This window comes from Oncorhynchus mykiss, chromosome 11 (assembly GCF_057628025.1).
Source record: "Oncorhynchus mykiss isolate SJ-2025 chromosome 11, ASM5762802v1, whole genome shotgun sequence".
Lineage (NCBI taxonomy): Eukaryota > Metazoa > Chordata > Actinopteri > Salmoniformes > Salmonidae > Oncorhynchus > Oncorhynchus mykiss.
The window spans coordinates 8,995,072-9,007,407 of record NC_143032.1 but is presented as its reverse complement, the minus strand read 5'-3'; the positions used below and the strand labels follow the sequence as shown (position 1 = coordinate 9,007,407).

General features: G+C 43.9%; 1 long non-coding RNA gene across 1 annotated transcript; it reads left to right on the top strand.

The window, feature by feature from the left end:
- The first annotated feature begins 353 nt into the window (after positions 1-353).
- Positions 354-3,277, top strand: LOC149979466 (uncharacterized). The gene is made up of 2 exons (XR_016484340.1): positions 354-498; positions 723-3,277. It is a non-coding gene; the product is annotated as an uncharacterized LOC149979466 (long non-coding RNA).
- The last annotated feature ends 9,059 nt before the right edge of the window (positions 3,278-12,336 follow it).

The window sequence follows — 12,336 nt, the reverse complement described above, 5'->3', positions numbered from 1 at the left end:
TATAACACAAGATAGCGTGGCTCCATCTGCACTGTGGCTGGAGGGATGTCTGTCTGCGTAGGAGTAAGGCCCCTGAAAGAAGACAATGCCTCAACTGTATCCCTTCTCTGCAGATTGGTGAATACAGGGGGTAATAGTGGCTTCTGCACCAAACACACAGAGGTAAGAATTTACATTATATGTATTGTTATCTAGCATTGAATCGATGCAATTTCACAGTTCACTCTGAGCTTGTTCTCCTCCCTCTGTTGCGGTCCTGCCTCTCCCCATAGTGAAGTCACTGACTGACACCGTCAGGCTGTCCCACACTTATGACATCACTTCCTTTTCCTCGCTTGTTTCCACCCCCTTCTGTCCGGCGGTGAACTCCGACAGCGTATGAGTGTGTGTGCAGAACACCGTGACCCCTGTAGGTCATCACTGAGGTGTCGCCTGCCAGCTAGTGTCTCTCCTGGGCTGGGAGGACAGACGGACAAACAGACAGCAGGCAGATGACAGGTCAGTCGACACAACCAGCTATTGTACAGTCAAGTACAGCTGCCTCAAGTACAGCTGAACAACAAATGGGAGGGGTAGTAGGAGATTAATGATTAAACATACTGTATGTCATCAATACTTAATATAGCAAATATGAGATTTTCTGAGAGCAATCTAGAGTAGATTACAGTCGGATTGGACTGTGTTTCTGGCCCACTTGCTAATCTAAATGTGATCTCGACTAGGACCCAGTACAGATGTACAACAACCTCATGGCCTCCCCAGCACCATTCTGGGCAACCTGCTGCCAACGGTACTCCCAGTCCTGCTGGACGATGTTCAGCTGCGAGGCCACCACTTCCTCATGTCCCACAGTTTGATGGACTGGTCCTTTTGAGTTACTGATCAGATAACGTGCGTCGCCCTGCAAGCTGAAGAGAGGAAGTTTATAATGAACCTGTATCTTCCTGACAGGGATGAAGAGTCAACAGACACACAGAGGAGGTTTATAATGAACCTGTATCTTCCTGACAGGGATGAAGAGTCAACAGACACACAGAGGAGGTTTATAATGAACCTGTATCTTCCTGACAGGGATGAAGAGTCAACAGACACACAGAGGAGGTTTATAATGAACCTGTATCTTCCTGACAGGGATGAGGAGTCAACAGACACACAGAGGAGGTTTATAATGAACCTGTATCTTCCTGACAGGGATGAGGAGTCAACAGGCACACAGAGAAGGTTTATACCTTAATGTGCACAGTATCAGGATGAAGTGGTTAGAGTTTTAGACCCTGTCCAAATACTACAAAATGCATCCTTCCTCACTATCGCAGCGCTTGCTGATTGGTGAAACGGCCCTGCATAGCTTTCACCTGTCCAGTTATATCAGAACAGTGTATTTATGTATAAACAGTAAATTGTCCCATGTATGTGTTTAGGCTTTGATATCGATGACTACCCAACACAGTAAGAGAATGTAAGAGAGTGATTGCACATGCTGGACGCATACACACGGTAGTGGTTCTCCTCTATTACCTTGCTGTGGATGAAGGTGATACAGTCTCTTGTGTCCAGACAGCTGGCCCACGGGCTTGGGTCTGTCCTCCCGCAGCGTCAGTCTGTCCCACACCTTGCAGAGCGCGTCGTCGCTGCCTGAGAACAGCAGCTGGGACGAGCTGTCGGCAAACGCCACTGTGTTCACATCGTGGTCGTGAGCTTTGATCTGAGGAGACAGAATGGGCGGGGGGAGGGGGGGGGGGGGACAGATGGCAGAGGTCAACAACACAGTGATGTGGGTCATGACAAAGGGTCCCAAGAGAACAGGATTGCTCTGTATCGTCTCTGTAAGCTTACAGTGGGGAGACAGAGGGTGACCAGGTTGTGACTGAATACTTGGCAATGCCAATGTCCATAGGCGGACAGACACACACTTTAAGAGTTATCTTATTCTGTTCCCGATCGATACCATAGAAGCAGCCATCATTAGCTAGGCTATAAAACGCAACAAACTATTTTATTTTCAAATGTCTCGGAAAATGTCAAATTGGGATGAAATATATTGGGTGCACTCACTCTCCAATGACCCCTTTCCCTCTGGAGGCAGCCAGAGAGAAGACACAGAACCTATTCATATCTGGGCTAAGAGGGAAGAACAGAACATTAACCAGTCTCAGCCAGAGAGAAGACACAGAACCTATTCTTATCTGGGCTAAGAGGGAAGAACAGAACATTAACCAGCCTCAGCCAGAGAGAAGACACAGAACCTATTCTTATCTGGGCTAAGAGGGAAGAACAGAACATTAGCCAGCCTCAGCCAGAGAGAAGACACAGAACCTATTCTTATCTGGGCTAAGAGGGAAGAACATAACATTAACCAGCCTCAGCCAGAGAGAAGACACAGAACCTATTCTTATCTGGGCTAAGAGGGAAGAACAGAACCAGTCTCAGCCAGAGAGAAGACACAGAACCTGTTCTTATCTGGGCTAAGAGGGAAGAACAGAACATTAACCAGTCTCAGCCAGAGAGAAGACACAGAACCTGTTCTTATCTGGGCTAAGAGGGAAGAACAGAACATTAACCAGCCTCAGCCAGAGAGAAGACACAGAACCTATTCTTATCTGGGCTAAGAGGGAAGAACAGAACATTAACCAGCCTCAGCCAGAGAGAAGACACAGAACCTATTCTTATCTGGGCTAAGAGGGAAGAACAGAACATTAACCAGCCTCAGCCAGAGAGAAGACACAGAACCTATTCTTATCTGGGCTAAGAGGGAAGAACAGAACATTAACCAGCCTCAGCCAGAGAGAAGAGAGATGGGTCGACCCCAGGTGGTGAGAGTAGCTAACAGGTTAGAGAACTGGCAGTGTGGTGACAACCTCTCCCTCAACATCAGAAAGACCAAGGAGCTGATTGTGGACAAGATCTGACAGGGGAGAAAAATAAAAAAAAAGAAGAAGATTTGAACGGTCATCCAACTCAGGAATCTCAGGCCTCTTTCTAGATCTCCGACTGAAGATCACTGAAGTTATGATTTGACCAGGTATTTTACGGAGTTCCCAGTTTTATTGAGGTGGCATAAGTCTAAGAGCTTTGCACACCTGGATTGTACAAAATGTGCACATTATTATTTTATAAATTCTTCAAGCTCTGTCAAGTTAGTTGTTGATTTTCAAGTCTTGCCATAGATTTTTTCACTCTGTCATTTAGGTTAGTCTTGTGCAGTAACTACAATGCTGTTGATCCATGGTCAGTTCTCCTAATCATAGCCATTAAACTCTGTACCTGTTTAAAAAAAGTCACCATTGGTTTCATGATGAAATCCCTGATTGGTTTCCTTCCTCTCCGGCAACTGATTTACGAAGGACGCCTGTATCTGTGTAGTGACTGGGTGTATTGATACACCTTCCAAAGTGTAATTAATAACTTCACCATGCTCATCAAAGGGATATTCAATGTTTGCTTTTTTAAAATTGTTATTGCCCAACTACCTATAGGTGCCCATCTTTGTGAGGCATTGGAAAACCTCCCTGATCTTTGTGGTTGAAATTCACTGCTCGACCTTACAGATAATTGTATGTGTGGTGTACAGAGACAATAGCCCACTATTACTGCACACAGAGTAAGTCCATGCAACTTATTAGGCACATTTTTACTCCTGAACTTATTTAGGCTTGGCATAACAAAAGGGATTGAATACTTACTGACTCAAGACATTATGGGGTATTGTGTGTAGTCCAATAACCAGGTTTCCAGACAACCTTTTATACATGCGTAAAGTACATGTCTGATAAATATATAGAGTCATGACAGGCCTGATGGAAACAGAAAATGTTTCGGTAAACTTTCTAAACGTAGACAAAACAAGCCAGGCAAAGTGGGATCTTTTGATGTCTGTTAAATTAATTATCCGAGACATTTGTGGAAAGACTTATGCGCAAATATTGATATAATAACCATCATATGTCACACGATGACACGTGTGGTCGTCCCACTACGACTCAGGGAAATCATGCGGTTTATTAGGCTACAGATTAAATACATTCTGATGAACTTCTCAGGGTGGTGAAAGAGCACGGCGATGAGCTAGATGCTCCTTTCCAATTAATATTGAGGGTCTCATTCTGGTGACATGATGATCAATGCTTGACAATTCTAAAATATTCTTGCTCTTATCCATAATAAATCTCATCACGTAGACTAGCCTACCCACAGTGTTGCTGTTATATAGAGAGCGCAGGCCGAGACCAAAGTAGGCACATTTGCTATTGACAGTTCGTGACAAAACTAAAATCGGTAGAGTTAAAAATGCAACGGAAACACATTGAACATTTCATTTTTATTCGTTCCCTGAAAACCCAAGTGGAAAAAGTACATTGTGTGTATCATCACGTACTGGTTTTTATCCGCAACAAGTCAGTTTGGTGGAACTAATATATTTGAATATTTGCATGAAAATCGGTTGGAAACTTGAGCTATGTACACAAAATCTCAATTTTATCCGTTTTAAAAATGGAGCTGGGATATATGTTACCTTTTTGATCAACCTGACCCAAATTCACACAGACAAGTGGGTTATAAAAGCAAGTCTAATAAGCTGTAGATCTGTTCTATGTTCATTATTTCTATGCTCCCTTTAAGTTTCGTTTAGTCTTTTGTACACCAGCTTCAAAACAGCTGAAAATACAATGTTTTTAGTTCCAAAAATATATTTCACAGCGTTGAAGATGGTACAGTTGATTCTGTACACTTCACTTGCTTGTTTTGTCACACACACTGAAATTAGTTTGCCTATCTGAATTTTAGCAACCAGGAAATGGTGGATCGATTTCTGCATAGTGCACCTTTTAAAAGTTTGAATCCTTACTTGAGGGAAAATCTGTGTAAGTCTCACTTTGACATCAATTCATAAGTAAAAGTTTGAGACACACACACACACATTTTTAGTTTGCCTAAAAAGCAGTAATTAAATGGGAAATCACATGAACTGAAGTACTCAGCTATCCACGTGATTGATGTTCTGGACGATGAATTTATCTCATTTAAAACGTTTCCTGTTGCTCCATCAGTGGCAAAACAAAACCAGTTATAGATGGCTGAGATGACTCGCTCTAATGTCATGCATCCTTGTGAATCAAGAGGATTGCAGGTAGAATGGTTCATTTCCTCATTGGTTAAGCTATAAGTACTATGTGGAGAAACACAAACTTGAGGTCCAGATCGGTGTGGGTTTCACTGTCCTCATCTACACTGCAGACATAAACTAGAGGGATACAAGAGGGCACGCGTCAGTACAAACTACACAATGAAACATCCTAACAAGAAGCCCAAGAGAGATTCTGAGCCTATATTCTGGTGGACATTGTGACGGAAATCTAGTGGATTTTGAAATCACTCCTTTCAAAATTAGCAAGAGTTTAGCTTTTTATTTATTTATCAAAGCTCCTCTGATTGACTGGGTAAAGTAACTGTCCAGTGAAAAGCTCATAATGTTAACTCATACCCAAATAATGTTATTGACGCGTCCTATATACGTATGTGGCCAAAGCATTCATTGGGAGAAAAAAATTGAAATAAAAAATACCCCACCACAAATGTTAATTTTAAACCAACCTGTTCAAAAATGCTATTTTTCTTGCATAAATATTTGTGACCACACCACTCAAATACAGAAAATCTGTTTTTTTAACATACTTAAAATAGTTTTCCTTACAAAAAAAATGCTAGTTAACTCATAAATAGTTATAGGCCATATTTCATAGAAATGTAGAAACACTGGACCATTCCTTTAGCTCTGTCATCCAACCTCCATATCTTCAAATGAAGTTATAATCCTAGACATTAGTTCATCTGTGCTAAAGTCAAGGTGACAATTATTATTATTTTTTATTTTTATTTTTAAATAAATAGCAGCCCCCACCAGTGTGTGTAGTGAGACCAGATGGAATAGAGCATCTTGTGGGAGTCTGGGGTGACTGCTTCACGTTAAAGCTCCCCCTACTGGTGTCATTCAGACAGAGGTTCTGGTCTAAGAAAGACAAGGAAGGGATGCATGTGTTAGGAACCAGAGGTCACTACTAATAAACCAATAAAAAGTGACATTGTTTTAATGTGAATTTGGCCATGTAAACACAGCGATGTCGTTAAGAACTAAAAAAAAGAATTTCTAAAGTTTTCCCATTCCACTGTAATGGTTGTGTTCTTTCCTTGTTCCACTCTCACGGAGCTCCATCAGCATGTGGGTTAGAGTGCCCACTGAGTCTTAGAATTCCACTGTAATGGTTGTGTTCTTTCCTTGTTCCACTCTCACAGAGCTCCGTCAGTCAGCATGTGGGTTAGAGTGCCCACTGAGTCTCAGAATTCCACTGTAATGGTTGTGTTCTTTCCTTGTTCCACTCTCACAGAGCTCCGTCAGTCAGCATGTGGGTTAGAGTGCTCACTGAGTCTCAGACTTCCACTCTAATGGTTGTGTTCTTTCCTTGTTCCACTCTCACGGAGCTCCATCAGCATGTGGGTTAGAGTGCCCACTGAGTCTTAGAATTCCACTGTAATGGTTGTGTTCTTTCCTTGTTCCACTCTCACAGAGCTCCGTCAGTCAGCATGTGGGTTAGAGTGCCCACTGAGTCTCAGAATTCCACTGTAATGGTTGTGTTCTTTCCTTGTTCCACTCTCACAGAGCTCCGTCAGACAGCATGTGGGTTAGAGTGCTCACTGAGTCTCAGACTTCCACTCTAATGGTTGTGTTCTTTCCTTGTTCCACTCTCACAGAGCTCCATCAGCATGTGGGTTAGAGTGCCCACTGAGTCTTAGAATTCCACTGTAATGGTTGTGTTCTTTCCTTGTTCCACTCTCACAGAGCTCTGTCAGTCAGCATGTGGGTTAGAGTCTCACTGAGTCTCAGAATTCCACTGTAATGGTTGTGTTCTTTCCTTGTTCCACTCTCACAGAGCTCCGTCAGTCAGCATGTGGGTTAGAGTGCCCACTGAGTCTCAGAATTCCACTGTAATGGTTGTGTTCTTTCCTTGTTCCACTCTCACAGAGCTCTGTCAGTCAGCATGTGGGTTAGAGTGCTCACTGAGTCTCAGACTTCCACTGTAATGGTTGTGTTCTTTCCTTGTTCCACTCTCACAGAGCTCCGTCAGTCAGCATGTGGCTTAGAGTGCCCACTGAGTCTCAGAATTCCACTGTAATGGTTGTGTTCTTTCCTTGTTCCACTCTCACAGAGCTCCGTCAGTCAGCATGTGGGTTAGAGTGCCCACTGAGTCTCAGAATTCCATTGCACTCTGTTGCTCTTCACTCAGACATTTGCATTTATGATGGATTTGAGTTTGGAGATGTTGAGTCTGACGAATATCAAGTATGTCTCCTTGAAGATGTATGACCACAACCTCTGGTGAGAAACAAGATGGAGGAAGGTTGGGTGTCAGAGGGAGGGCTAGCTCAGTACGTCCACACAGGTCCAGGTCAATAAGAGAGTAACTGGTTAGGCCACCTGTGGTCCAGACCGAGCATGCAGATACCCAGGGCTCTGGCCCAAATCAGGTCCATTCACATTAAGATTTGCATTGTCAGCCCCTTTTTCAGAAGGGCCCTGATTTGTATCATATGGATGAGCACATTTTCTTGGGGTGAATCCATTGTTTTAATTCCACATAAGAGATTTACGTTGGTTATTTCTCAATGTTGGAGAGGTCCCATCTGGGGTGCCATTTTCTATGTAATGGTTTTTGACTTGAGGTTATTGTTTTGTAGGGGTGCCAGGTAGGTTGTGCCTACCAGAGAAAATATTGATTTCTCCTTTTGGTTTGGAAGGGAATGAGTCCTGTCTGGTCCGTCAAGTCTACACCAATACAAAGGACTCGTGTTAATTTTTTTTTTTTTTTTTTTAAATCACTATGAAAATAACCTTTCATAAACACTTAAAACATTTGAAATAACGTTAAAACCTATTTTGTGTTGGTTATATTACCCAAATAAATGAGCACACACAAAAAAAAATTAGACGATGAGCTCTGGTTCCTCAAGGAAAGGTCCCGTACCTCAGGCCTGAAAGAGTCCAGCCCAGTAAAGGAGTTCAGTGAACCCAAATGACCTTGTCCTTTCATAAAGTGATGCGTAATCCCAGTCTCATTAAAACAATCAGATTGCAATCAAACTCTTTTACTATAGAGTGTCACATCTCTGTGGTCTTCAATACAACTGAACACATCAATCACGGTATAAATCACACCAAAACAAATGAAATATTGTATGCAAAAAGTAATAGTAAATCAGACAGACAATCCGATCCTCCAACAGATCTCCAGCGGGGGAAAGGCCATGAAGAAACAGCAGAGACCAACATAGATCAGTAGTCCAACAATAGATATAAGTAGATCTAGTAGTGGTTGATCCTGAGACACGGCTATAGTACACAATTTTTACTACAAACAAAAACTGGGTCTCGACGAGCTTCCAAGCTGAGGGGTAGACCACTTCCTCTCTCACACCACTGTCAAAACCCACGTCCTCACCGTGGCCCGCTGAGGGGAACATGTTGCCATCGTTACTGTACACACCACAGAATGCTTTCTGCTGGTATGTGTCCTTGTGTGCCACATGATTGGGCAGAAAACTGGGGAGAAAGAGACCAGTGGGGCAGACAAGACACAGCAGCAGTCAGCCAGAGACCAGCGGGGCAGACAAGACACAGCAGCAGTCAGCCAGAGACCAGCGGGGCAGACAAGACACAGCAGCAGTCAGCCAGAGACCAGCGAGACAGACAAGACACAGCAGCAGTCAGCCAGAGACCAGCAAGACAGACAAGACACAGCAGCAGTCAGCCAGAGACCAGCGAGACAGACAAGACACAGCAGCAGTCAGCCAGAGACCAGCAGGGCAGACAAGACACAGCAGCAGTCAGCCAGAGACCAGCCGGGCAGACAAGACACAGCAGCAGTCAGCCAGAGACCCATGGGGCAGACAAGACACAGCAGCAGTCAGCCAGAGACCAGCGGGGCAGACAAGACACAGCAGCAGTCAGCCAGAGACCAGCGAGACAGACAAGACACAGCAGCAGTCAGCCAGAGACCAGCAAGACAGACAAGACACAGCAGCAGTCAGCCAGAGACCAGCGAGACAGACAAGACACAGCAGCAGTCAGCCAGAGACCAGCGGGGCAGACAAGACACAGCAGCAGTCAGCCAGAGACCCGTGGGGCAGACAAGCCACAGCAGCAGTCAGCCAGAGACCAGCGGGGCAGACAAGACACAGCAGCAGTCAGCCAGAGACCAGTGGGGCAGACAAGACACAGCAGTCAGCCAGAGACAAGTGGGGCAGACAAGAAACAGCAGCAGTCAGCCAGAGACCAGCGAGACAGACAAGACACAGCAGCAGTCAGCCAGAGACCAGCGGGGCAGACAAGCCACAGCAGCAGTCAGCCAGAGACCCGTGGGGCAGACAAGACACAGCAGCAGTCAGCCAGAGACCAGCGGGGCAGACAAGACACAGGAGCAGTCAGCCAGAGACCAGTGGGGCAGACAAGGCACAACAGTCAGCCAGAGACCAGTGGGGCAGACAAGACACAGGAGCAGTCAGCCAGAGACCAGTGGGGCAGACAAGGCACAACAGTCAGCCAGAGACCAGTGGGGCAGACAAGACACAGCAGCAGTCAGCCAGAGACCAGCGGGGCAGACAAGACACAGCAGCAGTCAGCCAGAGACCAGCGAGACAGACAAGACACAGCAGCAGTCAGCCAGAGACCAGTGGGGCAGACAAGACACAGCAGCAGTCAGCCAGAGACCAGCAAGACAGACAAGACACAGCAGCAGTCAGCCAGAGACCAGTGGGGCAGACAAGTGTGGCTGACTGCTGCTGTATAAATAACACTTGTGAAAGGAACATGCCATTATGTTCAGTCTTAAGAGACTTGTTATTGTGTATTTAACAGAGTTGTCTAGTAAGTGCATTGAAATATGTATGAAGAGCACTATATAAAATAATCACTTTTTTTGGGGTCGTTTTTCCTTTCATTGCTTGCGCTCACAGTAAAAACAGCAGGATGTCTGTGACTAGTGTCTGTGACTAGTGTCACAGAACGACTGGACGAGCTGCGGACGTGTCGCACCATTCACATGGATCAGCCTCACCTTCCCCCTTCAGGTGCACACAGAGACGGGGAGAGGGTTGGGAAAACACTGTGCTCAGTGACATGAACTAGGGCAACATATGTAGAACCCAAGATGAGCAATCACTCCATTCAACATTAGGGGCGTATAATTATTATTTTATGCATGACCTACAGACGGCTATAAAAAATTAAATAAAAAATCGGTCCTATAATACAGGACTAGTAAAGGCACAGTTATTATTTTATATACACAGTACTAGTCAAGTTGACACACTTACTCAATCCAGGGTTTTTATTTTTTACATTGTAGAATAACAGTGAAGACATCCAAACTAGTAGTAACCATTAAAGAAATCAAAATATATTTTATATTTGAGATTCTTCAAAATAGACACCTTTTGCCTTGACAGCTTTGCACACTCTTGGTATTCTCTCAACCAGCTTCATGAGATAGTCACCTGGAATGCTTTTCCAACTGTCTTGAAGGAGTTCTCACATACACTCGTTTTTTTCTGTTTTTTTCAGGGACCTCTGCATCCCTATTTCCCACAGCTAGAGTATGGTGTTGAGTAGGTTTTGACTTGGAGCAGAGCACTTCTCATGTGCTAGGTCTACTCTTTAGCTAGACTTATTTTTTTAATTAAGTAGGCAAGTCAATTAAGAACAAATTCTAATTTACAATGACGACCTACCCTGGACGACACTGGGCCAATTGTGCACCGCCCTATGGGACTCCCAATCACAGCCGGATGTGATACAGTGCCTCTTGCAATGAAATACCACAGACCGGTCTCCCAGTCCCAGCTCCAACTTACCTCCTCAATAGGTAAGTCAGCACATCAATATAATCGTGTTCCTCCTCAGTTAATAACCACATGTCACCCTATTGCCACTACCGCTGTTACTGCTGCTCTGATTGTATTCTGCTTGAGAACCGTCGGGGTTGACGCTGGAGCCCCGACCGCCGGATATCCCAGAACTAGACAGAGCCCATAGACCGTGAGCTTGTCAGGGAAGTAAATTATGTTGTCTATGAGAAGTGAATAATGATAAGAGTCAGATAAATGTGTTTGTCGTGTGAGAGATTAACAGACTACTACCAAAATACTTAGCTAGGATAATTTATGGCAAAACAAGAAGCACAATTAACTTGCTCTAACCTTAGTTACATATCACTAGCTGACCATCGCATGTATTGTCTGACGAGATCTATGGACTAACGTTACCTATCTAACCAGCTAGCCTAGTTGAAATACCTAAAATACACTTAAACGTGCTTGACAGTTCTTTGGTACTGTAGATTAAGTGTAATAACTTGCCAATTATGTTGTCACGAGTCAGTTTATGAAAACGGTTGTTATCTGTAGCCGTTCTTCTCTGCCGATGTTTTCAAGCTATTACCAGACCAAAGTAACTAGACGTTAGCTATGCACCATGTTTACAATACTGGAATACCTGCGTGTCTTTTACTGTGCCCAGAGAGGAAGACCCAACTCCGCTGAAAATCTGTTTCCCTCAAAGCAGGTGTTTTTTTAGTTTTTTTACCATCAAGCAAGGAGCTTTTGTATGGAGGTCAATGAGAGTGTCGAATTTGGTCAACAAAAAATGAAAGATTTATATTTGATCGAATATACGTTTCGTAATAAGTAGGATACGTGACATCCCGGCAACTTTGAGAAGAAAAAAACACTTTATATCGGAGTTGTCTAGAGATGGCTATGCATGTTCATGGCATGAGGCTAGTAGCATTGCATCTCCAAAAATGTTTATAACTAACCCATTGTTCTATCCGCGGCATCTGAATTCCATTTAAATTTAAGAGCTTTATTGGCATGGGAAACATATGCCAATGCAAGTGAATTAGATAATACACAAAAATGAACAGTAAACATTAGTCACAGAAGCTCCAAAATAATAAATACATTTTAAATGTCATATTATGTATATAGTATTGTAACAATGCGATCGCCATTGAATCCAGGCGGTTGACGTCAACAATCCTCATCGAATATTCAAACAAAGATTACAATAATGAGATGGATCCACCAATCCAAAGAAAGGATAGGCGTGAGCTAGAGATCCCGCCATGCCGTTTTGACGACAACGACTCCCATTGTGAGCGGACTCGGAGAGACGTATCTTGTTAGTATATACCACAGACAGATGAGAACATCTTTGTCCATACTTAAACCTCAGTGGCCTGTGCACTTCTGCTGTCACATGACCCACTGAAATTGTGCCAGTGCATG